The 8892-nt window shown below is 45.6% G+C and overlaps 1 long non-coding RNA gene across 1 annotated transcript; it reads right to left on the bottom strand.

Annotated features, from left to right (window-relative positions):
* Nucleotides 1–7393: 7393 nt before the first annotated feature.
* On the bottom strand, nt 7394–8494 carry LOC114007875 (uncharacterized). Its single transcript, XR_003549457.1, has 2 exons — nt 7661–8494; nt 7394–7548 (listed from the first exon to the last, which is right to left on the bottom strand). It is a non-coding gene; the product is annotated as an uncharacterized LOC114007875 (long non-coding RNA).
* Between the last annotated feature and the right edge of the window lie 398 nt (nt 8495–8892).

Below are 8892 nucleotides of genomic sequence, written 5' to 3'. Positions count from 1 at the left end.
GTTGGATTCAAGTCCCAGACCTTCTGGGTGCATGCATGCCCAGAATCCTGACAGGAAACTGGAGGAGATGGGATTGCGACGAGGCCATTCCCCTGTGGGGTGATCTCTCATTTTGCCTTTCTCTAGTGAGCACCCATGCCCTATAGCAAACATCAAAAAGAAAAAAAAAAAGTTCTTCAGGTGGTAATGTGTATCTACAGTTAAGGATCATCACTCTAAAATGCCAATCTGATGACGATACTAGCTGCTTAAACCTTTTGGGTTTCTCCCTTTAATCAAGTTCAAAACTGGATGTATCGGGACCAGCAGTTCGCATAATGGCTATGTCGCTGGACTCCCATGTGACTGACCGCAGGTTGTGTCCTGGACCCGGCGGCTTAAACTCACGCCGGGCGGGTGTGCGTGTGTGCCCAAGATCCCGAGAAGAGAATGGAGGAGAAGGGATTGCAGCGTGACCATCTCCCCTTCTCTCTTTCTGTCTCTCTGTCTCTCTCTGTCTGTCTGGCGAGTGCACGCGCCCTATAGCAAAAAAGCCTCTCCAAAATAAATAAATAAATAAATAAAAACTGAATGTCTCTGCGTTTAGTCTACAGATTTATCATTGTGCATTAACTTCCTTGGCCCACAGGCATGGTTTATGAGCCCTTCACTGTAGTCGTGTGTAACGCACTAAATGCATAATGGTACTATGACTGTTCTCCCCGTACAGGCCTGGTATTTGAGTCCTCTTATGAACTGACCCGTGTCTATCGCCCAGTACCCTTTTTCACCTTTCGCTCTTCTGTTCTCCCAAAGCCTCTCTCTCTCTCCCTCTCTCTCTCTCTCTCACACACACACACGCGCACACACAGCCCAGGGTCAATGTTAGTGACTTTGAGCTTCCTCTTGACCTCTCTCAGGTCTGAGTCACCTACTCTTGTTCACCCGTGCTTCTCTTCCCAGTTCGATTTTCACCTACTTGAGGTCCGTTTCTTGAGTTCCATCCATTCAGCCTGCTCCACGTGGTGCTTGGTGTGTCCGAGGGAAAGCACAGTGACTCCTCTGAATCTCAATCTCCTCATCTATGTAATAAAGCCTTGGTTTGGCTGACCCGCTGGGCTGCTTCCAGCCCTGAGCTTGAGTGTATCTGTAATGACTGATTCTGCAACTCTGTACCAATTAGAGAATATGAAAGGTGAGTTGATCCACAAATGTGGAAAACCAGATAAGGTGAAGGCATATTGAATAAAGGCAGCCTGTGATTTGATAGCAGTTTTGAGAGCTTAAGAACTTTACGCTTATGCCCGTGTATTTTCAGGTTGTCTTGGGTCAGGTGGCACCTGGAACTTGTCTGATGTGTCATAGCCAGTAAAGCAGTTGCCAGTCCTATGTGTGTCATTTCGGAGAATAACATATTTTGACCTAAAGTTCCAACATAAGGATTTCATTTTCACTTATTTTTAAACTGGTGATAGTCAGGACTCAGTTTTTTCTCAGAAATCTATTTTGTGCTCCTGTAACCAAACTCATTGGACCTGCAGTTAGAACATGATGGAATTTTACCTCAATTGTCCATTGGGGTCCCAGTGCATGTGTCACTGGAATTCTGTATGGTTTCTTTGCCCTCAACAACTGACTGATAAATACTGAAGCTAGTTTTTAAATTCATGGAAAAATAGTTTTAGGTTCAACTGTTGGTCAAAAGTCCATGTGTTTCTTGGTCTATTTGTGTCTCAGTGTTCTTATGGAAAATTGTTAGCTCTTGGTGTGGAAATAATTTTCTGGAAGACAGTATTTGCTGAGTGACTGACGGAATGAAAAACACCAATTGCATAAGTGTGAAAAAGATCTGGGTGTTTTAGTTGGATGTAAGTGCAGAGTGAGCCAGCAACAGTGGGGTGTGGATGTTGGAGTACATGAATAAAAGTCCAGTGTCCTGAACCAAGGGGTTAATTATCTGGCCATGCCTGTGCTCATCAGAATGTGTGTGGAGTTCAGTGTACCACTCAGGGTGCATGTTCAAGGGACCACAGCAAGCCAGGGCTGGTGGAGTGTAGCCGAGAGGGTAGAGAGTTGGAATCTGTGCACAGCATACTGGAAGGCGCAGAGGTGTTCTGGCCAGAGGACAGACTGCCGGGTGATGTGCCAGCTGTCCTCCTGTACCTGAGGTATCGCATGTGGAAAAGGAAGTAGGCTTTCTCTCTTGGTGCCAGAGTATAGAACTAAGACAAACGATCTGAAGCTTAGAGAGAGGCACATTTTGGTTCAACGTAAGAAATAATTTTATAAAAAGCTAGCACTCTCCTAAAATGGAATTTGTTGCTTATGAAGTTAGGCATGCCTCACACTGGAAACGTTTAAGCCAAGTCAGGAGGGGCAATGGCTACTAATCTCTCCATAGAGGGGATGCCTGCTCTCCTGTGGAACCTGGGCTTCTTGGACACCAAGCATCTTTTAACACAGGCGTCTCCTAAGTTGGCAAAGCTCAGGGGTTCAGAAGCCATTTTATTTATTTATGTCAAGGTCTTCAACTTGGGTCTCTTGATAACACTGTTATATAAAACCCCACCTGCTCTTCACAGACACTGTAAACAATATAAAATGTTTTGTTAGAATAAAACTGGAGTTTGAGAGATAAGCCATGTGTGCGGAATGCGCTTCACTTAGCGTTTTATTTAACTTTTATTTGAAGGAACACTTGTGCAAAGTGCAATTTTTCCAACCATCTTCCTTGTTTGGGTCAAGCCATTTAATTGGATATTTCAGGTACTTGGTTTTCTAACGGGATGGAGCTGGAAACGTTAAGTTCCCACAGTCCGTCATCTAGGTGCTGTTAGTTGTTACATCTGTGGTGGTGTTCTCTCAGTCTGGAAGCCAGGAGAAGATGGACTCCGGCCTCAGACTTGAGACAGAACCTCTGTGTGGAGGGGAGTGCTGTGGGGTGCAGAATGCACAGAAACCAGTGGCACCAAAACCCGGAGTCCATTTCACTAGGGTGTGTTTATTTTAGTCAACCAAGTTGCTTTCAGGTTTGGGGTGAACCTGTGGCACAGCAGTTAACACGCAGTTTTTGCAATACTGGATCCATGTGGGAGATCATGGGTTTGACTCTCTGGTCAACCTGTGTGCTCCAGGCACGTACATCCATAACCCCATGGGACTGATTGGGAAGGCTGGGGGAGGGGATCTTGGCATGAGACCCCAGGGAGGATTCCTCTCTGTCTCTTTCTCTTTCTCTCTCTTTCATGAAACAAAATCTAAAAAATAAAAAATTTAAGCAAGTGTTTGTGCTGTTGACTAATCCAATCAATAGCTCTCTCTCTCTCTCTCTCTCTCTCTATATATATATATATATATGTATATATATGTGTGTGTGTGTGTGTGTACCTATAGCAAATTAAAATAATAATAATAATAATAATTAATTTAATTTAATAAATCTAAAGATTTAAAAGGAAAAATGTTCCAAAAACATTTACATTCAGTAAACATTTTTTGAGAGTTTTTTTTTTGTTTCTTTTTTTTTTTGCTACAGGGTGCGTGCACTCGCCAGACAGACAGAGAGGGACAGAGAGACAGAAAGCAGGAAATCACCCCCCAGGGGGAATGGCCACACCGCAATCCCTTCTCCTCCATTCTCCTCTCAGGATCTTGGGCACGCACGCACATGTGCCTAGCACGAGTTTAAGCCACTGGGTCCGGCACTCGAACTGCAGTCGACTACATGGGAGTCCAGCGACATAGCCATTACGCTAACTGCTGGTCCCAGTAAACATTATTTTAATAATTAAAAGAAATGTGTATCTAATGGCTATAGTAGAAAAAAAAAAAGGAGGGATCAGGTGTTAATGAGGAGCTCAGTGACGATGAGGCTGAAATAAACAGAACGTAATCCTTCCTCCTTCTTTTGGGCTTGCTGTTGCCCCTTGAGTTTGCCCATTTGGGTGAACGTGGGGATCGTGGGAGCACGAACACAGAAGACTGAATTGATCAAAGGATTAAATGTCACCTGTGAAATGCTGCTGGACAGTCCTCCCAGCTGCGGACTCTGCGACTAAGTTTTCCAAATCAAAAAGACCCCGGATCATGGGTACACATGTGTCCCACATACGCAGGGAGGTTTCTGGACACGAACCCAGAACCATCGCATGAGGGTCAGCCTTGCAGACTGTCGCATCCTCTCACTGTGCCTCTGTCCAGCCCTCCAGTCATTGTTCTATTGGGTCAATTTGTGTGGTTTCTCAATAGTTCTGTTTTCAATGGTATTTAGATGCAAAACTTATTATTTTTCTTTTATACTACAGCAGTTATACACAGAAATTATTTTTTTCATCTTTTGGAGTTTAGTTCAAGAAGCGGGATTATAGGATTCTCACGGTGCGTTTTTGAATTTCACAGTATAATGCTGTTTTTCAAAGCCTCACATTCTGCTAGGAAGGTATAATGAGGTCAAAAAACAAAATGAAAACAAACAAAAAATTCCCAACTTTTACTTGACCTTTTCTTGGTATCTTTCCCTCCCATCATTGTTTGTGGAATACGAGACTATTTCAGGAATCCAAGATTTAATAAATATCCCTCCATGAGGATGAGCACAGGGTTTCTCATCATTTTGCCTCCATTTCAGGAAATCTTTTTAGCACTTTTCATCTGGTGTTTCAGGAGCCATCGATGGTGCTGGGCAGGAGGTTGGCCCTGTCGTGGACACCAGAGTTCAGATTGTCTGGGCTGCTCCCGCTGTGAAAAGTGCACGAGTAGGTTTGGAGGTCTGGGTTCTGCATGGCCTGGAGAGTCTGGGCTTCCCTACCAGCCCTGCCATGACCAACTGTGTAACCACATGAGCATCGAACACTACGTCCATGCTCGGGTTAGCTTGGGTGGGAGCTCAGCAGATTACTGTTCCTTTTTAGTATGTCACTGAGACACGGTCAGACCCACTACACTTCACCTTCTGCCATACGTCAGCCTTAAAGTGACCTTAAAGAAGGCGGGCCATACATTGGGGCACGCTCCTTGGGCTGCTTAGACAAAGTTCAAACCATGACTGTATTAGCACCAGCAATATTTGTTTTGGAAATCTCCAGGCCCCTCTGAATGACTTAAAGGGACTTCAGTGGCTTTCATTCCTTTGACCGAACAGGCCACTTAGTAATGAAAGTCTCTTGTGCGGATAAGGATTCTGCCGTGTTTTTATTGATTGGCAGAGGGTGCATGTACTCACCAAGAGAGACAGAGAGACAGAAAGCACCCTCAGTGAGGTATGGTGACGCTGCAGTCCCTTCTCCTCCATTCTCCATTCTTTGGGGATTTACAGCTTACATCCACACATGCCCTGTGTGTTTTTAAAGCCGCCAGGGCCAGGATTCGAACTGCAATCAACTGGGTTGGACCTGGCTCCCTATTAGGCTACAGGTTGGCCCCAGTATTTTCTGATATGTGTTGCAATTCAGCTTTCTGGGCCAGCTCTGGGGAGGCTTTGGAACCTTAACGCGGTGGCCCACCCACAATAAGGAAAGGAATTGTCCAAATGTGATCGCGTAGCTTCCCACTGTTCTCAGCTGCTTCCAATTAGCCTCATATACATAGCCCGAGTCTGTCTTTATCAGTACAATTCTCCCATGTCGATGTGAATGTAAACCGCAGAGGGAAAAGAAGCAGCAAGAGGTCTGCTTTTACGACATAACTTTCCCTGTGAGTGCACCTCGGACTCTGCATAAATTTCTTTTCTCTGATTAAAGGAGCACTTCCTAAGCCAGATTTGCTGTGTGTGAGGCCCGTTTTTCCCTACCAAGGAGGGGGGTCTCAAAGGATGTCATGTGTGTAAATCACTCTATAAATATAAACATATCTCCGTGTGAAGCTTCATTTTCCACGTGTGGATTTTTAGAAACGAGACAAATGGAAGTTAGCTATGAGAGGAGAGAAACGTAGATCAGTGATGATCTAATCGACTTTACCTGCTGGGCCGTTTGTAACTAGATTGACATCATTTATGCAGCTCCAGAAGTAAACCTGTTTAATTGTGGCAAAGGCCAGAGCCACTGAGAGGGTGGGAGTCAGTGACTGGTGTCGACTAAAACATGCAGTGCTGTGTGCTCACTTACTACCGGAGGCTGGAACTGGGGGGGGGATCTGACTTTCCGAGTCCATGGAATGCTCATCTCGGCTCCAGAGGAACTTGGGGCTCTGGAGAAGGAAATAAAAGGCTGGAGGGAACCAGGAGAAGAGCTTCCCCCTGGGACCCAGACAAGTTATAAGTACCAAAGAGAGCCCTGAATTTAGAAACGTGGCCAAGGAGGGGAGGGACTGTCCTAGAGCTATGGAGGTCTCTCTCCGAGCCCCAGCGGCTCCCAAGATTTTCTGGAGAAGGAAACTTTATTTCCGAATTAAAAGTTGTCTTCCAAGACATGGCAGGGCATTGGGACACACCATCTTGTAGTTGTAGGCCATCGTATTAAGAGGCAGGAATTTGGACTTTAGAGGTAGATAAATTAAAATTAAAGGCATGCACAGGATGAAAGGGCTAAACAGGAGAGATGTGGGAGACTCCACACCCCAGAGACCCCTTTCTTAACGCTTTTAATTCAGTTGATAGGCCTGGAAATAATTTGCAAGTTAGTTGATTCTTGATCGTGTCTCCCATGTTGCTTACACGAACACGTTTCTCTGTAACCACTGTCGCTTGCATGGACAAGGGTACGCGGCTGTCTACATTCACTTTTGGCGGGCTTGCTCCCTCTCCTCCTGCCAGTGGCCGTACATGACAAGAGGCAGAGAACATGAATTCCTGCATGTTCACCAGCAATGATAGTCCATGGAGGTAGCAGGGGCGGCAGCTGTCCTGGTTTCCCAGTTGCCTCTTTCTTTCCCCAGCTCTTTGGAATATCAGCAGCTGACTGTCGCCTCTGAAAAATTCCAAGAAATGCAGTGCTGCGTTCTGAACTTGAAAATGTGCTTCTGGGGACCAGCAGTTAGCGGAATGGCTATGTCACTGGACTCCCATGTAGTTGACCGTGGTTCGAGTCCTGGACCTGGTGGCTTAAACTCACGCCAGGAGCGTGTGCGTGCGTGCCCAAGATCCCGAGAGGAGAATGGAGGAGAAGGGATTGTGGCGTGGCCATCCCCCCGGGGGGTGATTTCTTGCTTTCTGTCTCTCTGTCTCTCTCTGTCTTTCTGGTGAGCGTACGCGCCCTATAGCAAAAAACTCTCCAGAAAAAAAAAAAAAAAAAAGGAAAAGAAAAAAGAGTGAAGAAGAAAAGAAAAGAAAATGTGTTTCTACTACCAAGTTTGGGGCCCAGGCTGCTCATGTGCAATGAGTCCTACTATGCGGTAGGTGCTTGTCTCACACCAGGCCCTGTGCATTACGCTCATCATTTCCTCATTTTATTCCTTAAAATGAACTGCCAGGAAGAGCCATCATGGTTGCCTTGTACCGGTGAGCCAGCAGTGGAGGATCAGAGATGCAGAGTATTTCTCCATGAACTCATGGTCTGTGAATGGAGCCTGTGACCGTCAGCTGCCTGAGGCTGTTGGGGCCAGTAGAGACACTGCATCTCCCTTCTCTTGCCTCTGGGTCAAATAGAAAGAGCAGATCAGGGTCAAATTTCGAAAAGTAAGAGAAATTTCAAAATCTGTGCCCGGAAGCAAGAATGACTGGCCTCGTTCAACTGGCTCCACTCACCTCCTGCCCCTTCCATCTCGGGGGCCTTTTGGCCGATTTTCTCTCCCCTCCATTTCCTCCTTGATCTTGTCGGCAGCCTCTTCTCTGGCGAAGTCATTTAGGTCCACGCTTTTATGTTACTTTAGTTCATAATTTAGATGCAAGCACATGTGCTGATGTGATTAAAACGATATGGAATTCTCTGGACAGAGATAGAATTGCGGAGGGGGTAAGTGCAAGTGTTTAAGATTAAAAGACCAGGTGTGGGGGAGGAACTATAATGAACAAAAAATAGATTTTTTTGGTAAGTGAATACTAAACCTACACTTAGGGAAAAAGTTCTCTTCCCACGAGATCCTCTTAAAGTATTTTACCATCAGCACGTGCCGGGTTACTCTCAGTCTTCTGAGTTGGGGCCATCTTGAAATCAATTGGAGTTTGCACAGCCTTGGCCAGGGTAGCGACAAGGATATCCGCAGGTCAGAGGTCAAGACCGAATTCTCTTCTGGATCTGTGTAGTGAGAAGCGCCGAGCAAGACGATGAAGAAATTTACAAAGACCCACCATTCCCAGTGGAGGTGCAGGAATGGGGGAGACCGTTAGCTCAGAATCTGACGATGTCTGGGGCTGAAATTTCTACCTGCTCTTTCCTTATATGGGAACATAAAACCACGTAAGCACCATGATTCTTGGGATGACGTCTTTGTCTTAGTGTCTTGATAGTGTGTGTTTTTTTTTCCTGTTTTCTTTTTTTTTTTGACTGTTTATGTCCACATGTCGTACTCAGATAGTAAAAATCTAGTAGGAAAAATGGTATCAAGTATTGTAGGTTTATCAGCCCAGACATAATTGGAGCTGGTTTTCTTTTTTTAAGGAAGAACGATGGTGGGCTGGCCCCATGGTCTAAAGATGGATGGAGCCAGATTCCACGTGGCCAATTGCAGTTTGAATCCTGGCCCCAGCAGCGTGAAAAACACGTTGGATGTGTGTGTGTGCATACCCCAAATCCCAAAAGGATGGAGAAATATAGAAGGCATTATAGCATGACCATATCCCACTGGAGGACAATTTCTCCCTCTTTCTTTCTCTGGCAAGGGCATGTGCCTTCTGGCAATTAAAGAAAAACAAACAAACAAAACACAATGAGGCCCAGCTGCAGTGGTGCAGGTGGTAGGAGGGTACTTCTGTGCACCATGGAGCCCTATGGGAGGTCCAGGTTCAGCTCCCAAGTCAGCTTGAATAAATCGGCATGC

This window comes from Tupaia chinensis, unplaced genomic scaffold (assembly GCF_000334495.1).
Source record: "Tupaia chinensis unplaced genomic scaffold, TupChi_1.0 Scaffold000249_1, whole genome shotgun sequence".
Classification (NCBI taxonomy): Eukaryota; Metazoa; Chordata; class Mammalia; order Scandentia; family Tupaiidae; genus Tupaia; species Tupaia belangeri.
Note: the sequence above shows the minus strand (reverse complement) of the source record. Positions and strands in the feature narration are given on the sequence as shown.